A 13,730-nucleotide genomic window follows, 5' to 3' on the forward strand; every position below is an offset into this window, starting at 1 on the left:
AACCTTTTTTAACACAAGCAACTTTACAATACATTTTCAACACAAGCATCAATACAAATCAGTTTGATATACAAATGACATAAAATTCGTTACAAAACTCCAGCTAGCTATGTTGGCATGTTACACATCCACTGCTTTACTTCTCCTGGAATTGCTGGCACTACCTCACATAATCACAATGCCATAACAGTAACTCACCTTTGCTTGCCCCAAAAGAACAGTCTGTGCTTGTATGTACCATAACAGTAACTCACCTTTGCTCCCCCCAAAAAGAGCAGTCCCCCCAAAAAAAGAGCAGTCCTTTCTTATTTGTGCCATAGCAGTAACTTGACTTTCCTCTCCCCAAAAGAACAGTCTATGCTTGTATGTGCCATAACAGTAACTCACCTTTGCTGCCCCCTCAAGAGAACAGTCCATTCTTGTTTGTGCTATAACATTAACTCACTTTTTCTCCCCTTCAAAAGAACAGTCCATTCTTATTTGTTCTATAACAGTAACTCACCTTTGCTCACCCCGAAAGAACAGTCTATGTTTGTATGTGCCATAACAGTAACTCAGCTTTGTTTCCACCTCAACAGAACAGTTGTACCTTTGTATGTACCATAACAGTAACTTACCTTTGCTCCCACCAAAAAAAAACAGTCTGTTCTTGTTTGTGCCATAACAGTAATTAAGCTTTGCTCCCCCTCAACAGAACAGGTGTACCCTTATATGTGCCATAACAGTAACTCACCTTTGCCCCCCCCAAGAACAGTGCATTCTTGTTTGTTGCATAACAGTAACTCACCTTTGTTCGCCTCAAAAGAACAGTCTCTGCTTGTATGTGTCATAACAGTAACTCGGCTTTTTCCCACCCTCGAGGGAACAGTTCATAGGTTCATAGGTAGGTACTAAGCTATCGGCTCTAGGGCCTATACAAGCCTAGCCATAAAGATTCCCTGGGTATTGCTTACCACAAATATTTACTTTCCTGGACTCCTGTCTAGCAGGGCTAGGGATGTTATCCCCGGGGTGAATTTCCTATCTCCCATCCAATCAAGGTTCCTCTTGAAGAGGGCCATTGAGGCGCTCTGCCTGACATGTATGGGCAGCCTATTCCAGAGTATGGGGAGTCTCTGGGTCAGGAACCTATCCCTCCCAGCATGTTCTATTCATCGTGATGACAAGGTTAAGATCCCTGGAGCATGTGGCTCAGAGGGATTGAGATTTCTTTAAGTGTAACATGTCCAGCAACTCTGGATTTGACATGGCCTTGTATGTTAGGCAGAGATCGCCTCTGAGTAGGCGATATGTGACAGAGTATAGCTGGAGTTTCTTTAGATGGTCAGCATAAGGCATCTGCTTTAGGCCTGTGATTCTTTTTCTGTGGTATTTCTGCTGCCTTTCTAGTTCTTGCAGATGTCTTGTGAGGTACATAACAAACGGGGCATTGTATTCTATAATGGGTCTAACGAGGGATGAGTACAGAGGGACAATGACCTTCTTTTTTCTGGATGAAAAGCCCTTAGTGATGAGGTGTGCCATGTAGAAGGATTTTCTAACTGTTGTGGTTATGTGGTTATTAAAGGTGAGACCACTGTCCGCCTGTGTTTCTAGGTCTCTTATCACAACTTTCGGTGTTTAGTGTACTGCCACCTGTGTGGTAGTTCACAGGTACGTGGTTTTTCCCAAAGGGGACAACTATATATTTTTTGGCATTTTAGCTTGAGCCCATGGCTCTGGCACTAGGCATCTGTTTCGGTAAGGCCCTTTTGTAGTTTATTCACATCATTTGAGGATTCAGAATGTGATCTGTACTTCAGAGAAGTAGATGCCAAACAAGAGTGGTCCCAGGACAGAACCCTGCGGTACACCACTTATCTGGAGCTGGATTTGGAGTTAGCTACTTTTGCAGTGTGCGTTCTGTCAGTAAGCCAGTTTGCAACCCATTGAGTGATGTAGGGATTTATGCCCAGCTTAGTAAGTTTATCTATGATTCCAGAATGGGGGATAGTGTCGAAAGCCTTGGTGAGGTCCAAGTAGGCTGTGTGAACCACCTTACCCTCATCCACAGCTCTGGAGACTGATTTGAAGAAGTCGATCAGGTTCAGGAGGCAAGATCAGCCCTTCACGAATCCAAACTGGGTGGGGTCCAGTGTTTGAAGGTTGTCAAAGTCTTTGTTTATAAGTTCCATCGCCTTGCAGATCGGGCTTGTCAGACTGTTGGGTTGGTAGTTCCCTGGATCCAAAGTGGATCCCCCCTTGTGGAGCGGGATGACTGTAGCTGTGCACCACTCTGTGGGAACGAAACCTGAGGTGAGGCTATGATTAAACATGACACATGGGTGAGGTGCCAGTTCATTTTGTAGTTCATGCAGTACACAGCCCAGGATGTCGTCTGGTCCCACGGATGCTGTATTCTTGGCTTTGGAGAGTGTGGTTTTTACCTGAGTGGCCGTGATTACCGGAATTTGGCATCCTTTCGGTATTGAGATGGTCCCTTTAGGGGGTGTAGTCGGCATTGGATCTTTCTGCCAGGATATTGGCAATATTCTTGGGATCAGTCTATCTAGTGCCATTCTGCTGTAGCTCAGAGCAGATCTGAGTATTGCCATTTAGATTCTTGACATAGCTATAGAATGCCTTTTGGTTGTCTTTGGAATCTTTGGCAATTTTGTTTTGGTAACTAGCTTTGGAAGATTTTATGAGGGATCTCATCTTTCTACTGAGGCTGGTGAGGGAGTTTTTTGAATCCTGGGTTCGTCCTCTTTTCTGCAACAGTTTCTTCCTAATGCTGTACAGCTTGTTTATGACAGGGGACCACCAGATTGGCTTCCTTTTTTTTTAGAGGACAGCATCTTGGTTCTATTTACGATGGCTCGGTCCATGCACAAGTGAATGTGCTCATACAGCACCTTAGTGTAGGATTCAGCAGTTGAACTTCCAGTTCCCATCTGCATGGGTGTCATGAAGTTGGTTACTTCTGAGTTGAGAAGCATTAAGTTGGCTTTGGAGAAGTTTTTTTACGGAGGTTTCCTTAAAGGGGGGGGGGTGTAGGTGGAATGTGGATGTCAAGGGTGATTAGCTTATGGTCTGATCTGAGCAACGAGGGGGTGGCCACTGGTGTGGAGCATTGATCTCCTATGTTGATAATGACCAGGTCTAGAATATTGTTACCCCTGGTGGGTCTATGAATTAATTGCTCTAGGGCATTGGAATTTATGAATTCCAAGAACCGTTGAGCAAAGTTGTTGTACAGGAGTAGTTTTCCCAGTTAATGGCAGGGTAGTTGAAATCACCCAGTATTAGGGTGTTTGGTTGTATCTTAATATTTCCAGTATATTTAGAAAGGTGTTGTGAGAATCTTGGGGCATGGTGGGGGATCTGTAGCAAGCTACAGTTTGTATTGCAGTCTTACCGAGTGTTAGTTGCACCTGGAGAATTTCAGATGCATTGTGTTGGGCAACCATCCTGGAGGTGTGAATATCCTTGGTGAATATGGACACTTCTTCGCCTTTAGTGTTTCGGTTCTGGTTTGGTGGCCAAAAAGTGTGGTATGAGTTGTAGCCTGGTATTGCAGGAGTGCTCTCTGGAGCTTTGAACCAGGTCTGAGTTATTGCACAGATATCGATGTTCTACATTTTTAGGAGAGCCTCGAGAGAGTGCATCTTGAGGTTTAGACTTCTAACATTAAGTTGCATTACCTTCAGATTTTGCTTGCTTGTATCCGTTATGGTGGTAGTTTTGTCCTTTGAACATTGCCTAAAAAAGGCACTATAGGGGTGGCAAGATCCTTAGCCAGTAACCTGAATCCCAGGGGCAACAGGTGCAAACCATCTCTTGCAAAGCATCGTGGTTTGTCGATCATGTCGTCCCAGGCAGATAGATACTGGATCCCCTTTGAATGACGCCAGAAGCTTAGCCAATTATTGAAGTCAGTCATTCTGTCCTTATACTGCGGTATCATTCTGGGCGATGGCAGGATGCTACTCAGGGCTAGGGTCATACCTGCCTGGGCTACATGATCCGAGAGCTCTTCCATGTTTCTTTTCATGTAGCCCAGGGAGGTACGTCTCAAGTCATTCACTCTAACATGGACAATGACAGAGTCACATTTGTACCTGTTGTGGAGTGACCTGAGTGCCATGACAGTAACTTACCTTTGCTCCCCCCAAAAGAGCAGTCAGTGCTTGTTTGTGCCATCCAACCTGCCCTTCAATTGTTGGCAAATGTATATTATATTATTGCCAGTTAATATACTCGCACATTTTAAGGCCAATGATATAGCACGACTTACAGGCTGCATGTCTCAAGAGTACTGGTCAGATAACCGATGAATGACTTGGAAGCACAGAAAGGTGACTCAGAGCTGTATATTTGCAAGCAATAATCATAGCTGGTTATGTGATCACTAAATACATTGCATCCAAATGTAATAAATTTGAAAATAACAGTTTAAGGTTTGATATCAGTGTACATTCTGGTGCAGTTGTTTGTTCATAGGCTCGTAGGTTGATACTAAGCTATCAGCCCTAGGGCCTGTATAAGCCTAGCCATAAGAATTCCCTGGCTATTTTTTCCCATGATATTTACTTCCCTGGACCCATGTCTAGCAGGGTGACTGACGTGAGCCCCAGGGTGAACAGGGTGAATTTCCTATCTCCCATCCAGTCGTCAAGGTTCCTTTTGAAGAGGGCCAAGGAGGCACTCTGCTTGACATGTATGGGCAGTCTATTCCAGAGTACGGGGAGTCTCTGGGTCAGGAACCTATCCCTCCAGCATGTTTTGTTCATTGTGATGACAAGGTTTAGGTCCCTGGAGAGTGTGGCTCTGGCGGATTGGGATTTCTTTAAGTGTAGCATGTCCAACAGATCAGGGTTTGACATGGTCTTGTATGTTAAGCAGAGATCGCCTCTGAGTAGGTGATATGCGACAGAGTATAGCTGGAGTTGTTTAGTCGGTCAGCATAGGGCATCTGCTTTAGGCCTGTGATTCTTTTACTGAGGTGTTTCTGTGGCCTTTCCAGTTGTTGCAGATGTCTTGTGAGGTACATACCAAATGGGGCGTTGTACTCTGATGGGTCTAATGAGGGATGAGTACAGTGGGACAATGACCTCCTTTTTTCTGGATGAAAAGCCCTTGGTGATGAGGTGTGCCACATAGAAGGATTTCCTGACTGTTGTGGTGATGTGGTTATCAAAGGTGAGACCACTGTCCACCTGTGTTCCTAAGTCTTTACTCACTTTCGGTGTTTAGTGTACTGCCACCTATGTGGTATTTCATGGGTACATGTTTTTTCCCCAAAGGGGGTAACTATACATTTCTTGGCATTGAGCTTGATTCCCATGGCTTTAGCATCAAGCATCTGTTTCTGTAAGGCCGTTTTGTAGAATATCCACATCATTTGGAGATTCAATAATGGCTCCCAGTTTGCAGTCATCTGCAAACTTTGTTAGCCAGAGTTCCTTAGTGTTGGCCTGTACTTCAGAGAAGTAGATGCCAAACAAGAGCGGCCCCAGGACTGAACCCTGAGGTACTCCACTTGTCGCTTGTCTGGAGCTGGATTGGAGTGGGCTACTTTTACATTGTGGGTTCTGTCAGTAAGCCATTTGGCAACCCATCAAGTGATGTAGGGATTTATGCCCAGCTTAGTAAGTTTATCTATGATTCCAGAGTGGGGGATGGTGTCGAAGGCCTTGGCGAGGTCCACATAGGCTGTGTGGACTGCCTTACCCTCGTCCACGGCTCTGGAGACTGATTCAAAGAAGTTAGTCAGGTCCAGGAGACACGATCGGCCCTTCATGAACCCATTCTGGGTGGGGTCCATTGTTTGAAGGTTGCCAGTGTCTTTGTTTATAAGTTCCATGATGATACGTTTCATGGCCTTGCAGATCAGGCTTGTCAGACTGATGGGATGGTAGTTCCCAGGATCCAAGGTGGATCCCCCCTTGTGGAGTGGGATAACTGTAGCTGTGCACCACTCAGTGGGCACAAAGCCTGGGGTGAGGCTATGATTAAACATGACACTTAGGTGAGGTGCCCGTTCATTTTGTAGTTCATGTAGTACACAGCCCAGGATGTCATCTGGTCCCATGGATGCTGTATTTTTAGCTTTGGAGAAGGCGTTTTTTTACCTGTGTGGCCGTGATTACAGGAATTTGGCAGTCTTTCGGTATTGAGCTGGGCCCTTTAGGGTGTGTGATGTATGACTTTAGTTCTTGTTGCAAAGCTGTTTGTGTGGCAAAGAGGGATAAGTGACCCATCCTGTTTTCTGAAGGTGCATTGGAGTGAGAGTTGAAATCCAGAGCTATATAGACATATCTCTTGTATGCTAACATTTTCTACTGTTTGCCGTAAACAGACCCAATGACCTGTATCTCCAGCTGCCAGATCCCTCCTGTCTGGCAGCTCCTCTGGGAGGAAGGTTGGCACATTTCAGAAAAAAATTGGCTTTTAGTCACTCAGGACAAATGGGTGTTGGACATTATAGATCGAGGCTACAAATTTTATTTTCACACCTTGCCTCCTTTCAAAGGCATGCCAGACGTTCCTTCTCAACAAAAGGTGGAGGCTCACAAACAGATTTCTTTACTACTCAAAATGGGGGCTATCCAGGGGGTCCCTCCGTCAGAAGTAGGCCTAGGATTTTATTCTCGCCTGTTTCTTGTACCAAAGAAAGGAAACACTTGGAGGCCAATTCTGGATTTGTCTATTCTCAACACATACCTGGACATTCCAAGATTCAAGATGTTAACTTTGCAACAACTTCTGCCTCTATTAGGCAAAGATCACTGGCACGATTTGGACACTGTCATTCAGATGATACCTTGCATTCAAAGGGAATTTTTGTGGTGGGCTCAGGAATGTCACCTAAACAAGGGGCTCTCTGTGACCCGACCAGAGGCGAGTCAGATCTTAACGACAGATGCCTCGGACATGGCCTGGGGAGCGCACTTCAATGGAAAATGGGTTCAAGACATGTGGCCTGCCAGACTACAACATTTGCATATCAACATGAAGGAGATGTTAGCAGTCCAATTTGCATTGATGGCTTTCAAGGATTTACTTCTCCCAGGACAAGTGTTGATTCAGACAGACAACACAACAGTCATGTGGTACATCAACAAGCAGGGGGGTACCCATTCGTACCCTCTTTGCAGACAAGCTATGATTTTGTGGAGACTGCTCTCAGTTTGCCCCTCACCCTTCAGGCAAGGTTTCTGCCAGGAGCACAGAACTCCTTAGCAGATGTTTTGAGCAGACAGATGGTGGATCCCCACGAGTGGAAATTGGATCCTCATGTCTTTCAACAGTTGACGGTGGCATGGGGGACTCCAGACATAGATCTGTTTGCTTCTCCACTGAATTACCAACTGCCAAAGTTTTGCACAAAGCTGTTTCACCCAAAAGCTTGGAAAGTGGATGCTCTATCATTCAGTTGGAACAACCTTCACGTTTATGCCTTTCCCCCTCTGCCTCTCCTTCCCAAGGTGCTCCTAAAGGTCAGGCAGGACAAGCCTTGTATGATTCTGATAGCTCCAGATTGGCCACGGCAGCACTGGTACCCTCTGCTGAGGACTTTAGCATGGGAGCCTCCTTGGCCTTTGCCATTAATTCCACATCTTTTGTCCCAGGCAAGCAATCATTTCTGCAATGTCAGGATTCAGTCCCTGCATCTGACAGCCTGGCGTATTCTGTTTTAGACCCTGGGGGGTCGCAGCTTCCTCAACAAGTTTTGAATGTCATTTTTGAGGCCAGACGGCCTAGTACAAGGAAGGTTTATGCTGATAAATGGAGGAGATTTTTTCTTTGGAGCAAAACAAAGAGTTTTGATGTTTCAGTGCCTAATTTGAGTGTTTCACTTCAGTATCTTACAGAATTATTAGACAAGGGTTTGTCTTTCTCCTCTGTTAAAGTTCATGCTGCAGCCATTTCTGCTCACTATCAATGTGACCCGCCATTATTCTCTCACCCTTTGTTCAAGCAATTTCTTAGAGGGGCAAAGAACGTAAGACCCCCACGTAGAGCTCCTACTCCTTCCTGGGATCTCAATTTTGTGTTGGAAAAGCTCACTTTACCTCCTTTTGAACCTGCAGCTACTTCAGAGTTGAAGTTTTTGTCTTGGAAGACTGCTTTTTTGTTGGCCGTTACGTCTGCTAGAAGGGTATCTGAATTACAGGCTCTTATGGCAGTTGAACCCTTCCTGATATTTCATAAGGATAGGGTCTCACTACAGACTAATCCTACTTTTATGCCTAAAGTTGTTTCTAATGTGGCCTTAAACCAATCTATTCATCTGCCTACTTTTTATGCTGATCCCCAAAATAAGGGGGAGAAAATTTTGCATTCTTTGGACATTCACAGGCAGTTACGTTATTATTTGAGCAGAACTAAAGGGTTCAGGCAGTCCCAACAGTTATTCATTTCTTTTGCCTTGGGATCTCGAGGAAAACCTGTTTCAAAACAAACTATTTCTAAGTGGATTGGGCATTGCATTGCTTTCTGTTATTCCCATCATGGTAAGGAGGTTCCGGCTGGAATCAGACCTCATTCCACTAGGGCTACTGCCACTTCTACTGCTTTTTAAGGGGAGTTGCTACTAAGGATATTTTGGAGGCAGCTACCTGGAGTTCAGTGCACACTTTTTCTAAACATTACCATCTTCCTCTTTATTCCACATCTAGGGCTGGGTTTGCCACTGCAGTTTTACAGGGCATGTTAGCAGCTCCTAATGCTATCTGATTTTACCAACCTCCCTTTACCTTTGCTTTGGGATTCTACCCACAGGTTATGACTGCAGCAATGTGAGATGAAGAACATAGTACAGTTTTGTACCTACCATAAATGTAGATGTTCGAAGATCCACATTGCTGCAGCCTAATTTACTCTCCCTCCTTCCCCTCTGTAGTTTGGGGTGGCTGTGTGGTTTGTGGTGTATCTATTGTTGCTATTTTGGTGATTGGGTATTCTTCTATTTTTGGCTATGGCCTTTCTTTTTAAGGCCTTCTGACATCTGGGGCAAGAAAGACTGAGGAAATGGCGTCGGTCATGCGCTTTAGTACCACGGCGTACTGACATCAGATCTGAGCGACCATGACCGACGCCAGCCTAACACTTTGGTATTCGGGCCGACCGAGGACAGCGGACTACCCCACAGGTTATGACTGCAGCAATGTGGATCTTCGAACATCTACATTTATGGTAGGTACAAAACTATACTTTTTCCCAGTTAATGGCAGGGTAGTTGAAATCACCCAGTATTAGGGTGTTTGGTTGTATCTTAATATTTCCAGTATATTTAGAAAGGTGTTGTGAGAATCTTGGGGCATGGTGGGGGATCTGTAGCAAGCTATAGTTTGATTTGCAGTCTTACCTAGTGTTAGTTGCACCTGGAGAATTTCAGATGCATTGTGTTGGGCAACCAGCCTGGAGGTGTGAATATCCTTGGTGAATATGGACACTCCTCCGCCTTTAGTGTTTTGGTTCTGGTTTGGTGGCCAAAAAGTGTGGTATGAGTTGTAGCCTGGTATTGCAGGAGTGCTCTCTGGAGCTTTGAACCAGGTCTGAGTTATTGCACAGATAGCGATGTTCGACATTTTTAGGAGAGCCTCGAGAGAGTGCATCTTGAGGTTTAGACTTCTAACATTGAGTTGCATTACCTTCAGATTTTGCTTGCTTGTATCCGTTATGGTGGTAGTTTTGTCCTTTGAACCTTGCCTAAAAAAGGCACTATAGGGGTGGTAAGATCCTTAGCCAGTAACCTGAATCCCAGGGGCGACAGGTGCAAACCATCTCTTGCAAAGCATCGTGGTTTGTCGATCATGTCGTCCCAGGCAGATAGATACTGGATCCCCTTTGAATGACACCAGAAGCTTAGCCAATTATTGAAGTCAGTCATTCTGTCCTTATACTGCGGTATCATTCTGGGCGATGGCAGGATGCTACTCAGGGCTAGGATCATACCTGCCTGGGCTACATGATCCGAGAGCTCTTCCATGTTTCTTTTCATGTAGTCCAGGGAGGTACGTCTCAAGTCATTCACTCTAACATGGACAATGACAGAGTCACATTTGTACCTGTTGTGGAGTGACCTGAGTGCCATGACAGTAACTTACCTTTGCTCCCCCCAAAAGAGCAGTCAGTGCTTGTTTGCGCCATCCAACCTGCCCTTCAGTTGTTGGCAAATGTATATCATATTATTGCCAGTTAATGTACTCACACATTTTAAGGCCAATGATGTAGCATGACTTACAGGCTGCATGTCTCAAGAGTACTGGTCAGATAACCGATGAATGACTTGAAAGCACAGAAAGGTGACTCAGAGCTGTATATTTGCAAGCAATAATCACAACTGGTTATGTGATCACTAAATACATTGCATCCAAATGTAATAAATTTGAAAATAACAGTTTAAGGTTTGATATCAGTGTACATTCTGTTGCAGTTGGTTGTTCATAGGTTCGTAGGTTGATACTAAGCTATCAGCCCTAGGGCCTGTACAAGCCTAGCCATAACAATTCCCTGGCTATTTCTTCCCACAATATTTACTTCCCTGGACCCATATCTAGCAGGGTGACTGACGTGAGCCCCAGGGTGAATTTCCTATCTCCCATCCAGTCGTCAAAGTTCCTTTTGAAGAGGGCCAAGGAGGCACTCTGCTTGACATGTATGGGCAGTCTATTCCAGAGTACGGGGAGTCTCTGGGTCAGGAACCTATCCCTCCAGTATGTTTTGTTCATTGTGATGACAAGGTTTAGGTCCCTGGAGAGTGTGGCTCTGGCGGATTGGGATTTCTTTAAGTGTAGCATGTCCAACAGCTCAGGGTTTGACATGGTCTTGTATGTTAAGCAGAGATCGCCTCTGAGTAGGTGATATGCGACAGAGTATAGCTGGAGTTGTTTAGTCGGTCAGCATAGGGCATCTGCTTTAGGCCTGTGATTCTTTTACTGAGGTGTTTCTGCGGCCTTTCCAGTTGTTGCAGATGTCTTGTGAGGTACATACCAAACGGGGCGTTGTACTCTGATGGGTCTAATGAGGGATGAGTATAGTGGGACAATGACCTCCTTTTTTCTGGATGAAAAGCCCTTAGTGATGAGGTGTGCCACATAGAAGGATTTCCTGACTGTTGTGGTGATGTGGTTATCGAAGGTGAGACCACTGTCCACCTGTGTTCCTAAGTCTCTTAACTCACATTCGGTGTTTAGTGCACTGCCACCTATGTGGTAATTCATGGGTACATGTTTTTTCCCAAAGGGGGTACTATACATTTCTTGGCATTGAGCTTGAACCCATGGCTCTAGCATCAAGCATCTGTTTCTGTAAGGCCGTTTTGTAGAATATCCACATCATTTGGAGATTCAGTAATGGCTCCCAGTTTGCAGTCATCTGCAAACTTTGTTAGCCAGAGTCCGTTAGTGTTGGCCTGTACTTCAGAGAAGTAGATGCCAAACAAGAGTGGCCCCAGGACTGAACCCTGGGGTACTCCACTTGTTGCTTGCCTGGAGCTGGATTTGGAGTGGGCTACTTTTACAGTGTGGGTTCTGTCAGTAAGCCATTTGGCAACTCATCAAGTGATGTAGGGATTTATGCCCAGCTTAGTAAGTTTATCTATGATTCCAGAGTGGGGGATGGTGTCGAAGGCCTTGGCGAGGTCCACATAGGCTGTGTGGGCTGCCATACCCTCATCCACGGCTCTGGAGACTGATTCAAAGAAGTTAGTCAGGTCCAGGAGACACGATCGGCCCTTCATGAACCCAGACTGGGTGGGGTCCAGTGTTTGAAGGTTGCCAGTGTCTTTGTTTATAAGTTCCATGATAATACGTTTCATGGCCTTGCAGATCAGGCTTGTCAGACTGATGGGATGGTAGTTCCCAGGATCCAAGGTGGATCCCCCCTTGTGGAGTGGGATAACTGTAGCTGTGCGCCACTCAGTGGGCACAAAGCCTGAGGTGAGGCTATGATTAAACATGACACTTAGGTGAGGTGCCCGTTCATTTTGTAGTTCATGTAGTACACAGCCCAGGATGTCATCTGGTCCCATGGATGCTCTATTTTTAGCTTTGGAGAATGCGTTTTTTACCTGTGTGGCCGTGATTACAGGAATTTGGCAGTCTTTCGGTATTGGGCCCTTTAGGGTGTGTGATGTATGACTTTAGTTCTTGTTGCAAAGCTGTTTGTGTAGCAAAGAGGGATAAGTGACCCATCCTGTTTTCTGAAGGTGCATTGGAGTGAGAGTTGAAATCCAGAGCTATATAGACATATCTCTTGTATGCTAACATTTTCTACTGTTTGTCATAGATTGCTTTTCCTCATTTCAACTATTTCTCCTTTTTTTTTCTTTTCTTTTTCTGTTCTTTTATACTAAATATAATAAAACCTGTCAGAGAAAGTACAATTTGCCAGCAAATGAAGAGGAGGTTGGATGTTAATGAAACAGAACCTGTGAATTTTGCCCTGCTTACTTGCATTTCCAACCTTGACAAACCTACATGTAACAGTTTGTCTAACCTGACACACCCGCTTGATCTACGCATTTACACTTGCCATTCCAGAAAATCAAATATTGAGGGGGTGACTGCACTATGTTTACATCCCTATATGGATTCAATTTTTGGGGGGGATTCAACAATTATAATGACGTCAGACTTCATTTTCATCTTCACTGTGACAACCGTGTAGCTAGGGAAACTGAAGGGGAGTTGAATGTTGAACACAGAAAGGAGGATATTACTTTGGAATATATCTGCACAGAGGAGTACTCTTTAGACGGATATGCTTGCATTTCATCAGCTACATATTGCATATGCTGACATGTAACTATGAATAGTCTAGTGGATTTTATATTTATTTTGATTAGCAGACACACACACACACACACACACACACACACACACACACACACACACACACACACACACACACACACACACACACACTTTTAGCTGTTTGCATCATACCTCTCAACTGTACAGATTTTCTTAGAATGTCCAAAATTTTGTTTCATATTTTTGGTCCATTTTCTGGCAAAACATTGCCAAGTCATTAAAGATTGAAGTCAGAAAATAATGACAGACATTTGAGTTTTGCATTTCATAACTTTCAGAAAATTTATGCTAACACAAAATGTGTTATTCTATCAACTGTCAAGTTTTTAAGAGCAATAATTAAAACTTGCCCGCATTTTTGGGTCTTTCTCCCCTATTATATATGGCTTTGTCCACATTTCTTGTTCTAAGAGGTTGACAGGTATTGTCCACAATGTGTAGTGTTCATTTGGGGGTGGGGGGAGCAAAACTGCATTTCTGCTCTGGCACAAAGGAAAAAGATTTATTTTGCTTTTGATACTCTGCTTTTGTTGCATCCAGCCTGCTGTCGTGCATTAGGGTCAGTTCTGGACAAATGTTGCACATTTTACATTTTTATTCTGTCTGTGTAGCCTCCTTTCCACATCTACACAGTTGCTTTCTACCTTGTTGAATTTCTCCACCAGTTGATTAGCATGCTGCTTATGCAGCAGTTAGCATGCCATTGTTTTTAACTTTTTTTCTGTGGGGTGCACCCCTCTGCAGTGCGCTTGCTGAATTCAAATGTTCCCACAGCCATGTGCACGTCATGCTGTGATGCAAAATGTTCCCACAGCCATGTGCGCATCATGCTGTGATGCAAACACAGTGAAAAAACACCATGTAGGCTGTATTGAATCACCTGATCTGTCTCTTTAAACCACTTGCAAACTCAAAAATCCTTCAGTC

The 13,730-nt window shown here is 44.5% G+C and overlaps 1 protein-coding gene across 1 annotated transcript in view; it reads left to right on the forward strand.

Annotated features, from left to right (window-relative positions):
* Positions 1–13,730, forward strand: part of PPP1R16A (protein phosphatase 1 regulatory subunit 16A) — a 1,191,114-nt gene that overhangs the window by 725,589 nt on the left and 451,795 nt on the right. The gene's annotated exons all lie outside the window — the stretch shown is intronic.

Source organism: Protopterus annectens, chromosome 3.part1 (assembly GCF_019279795.1).
Source record: "Protopterus annectens isolate FY-2018-M chromosome 3.part1, PAN1.0, whole genome shotgun sequence".
In the NCBI taxonomy this organism is placed as follows: Eukaryota; Metazoa; Chordata; order Ceratodontiformes; family Protopteridae; genus Protopterus; species Protopterus annectens.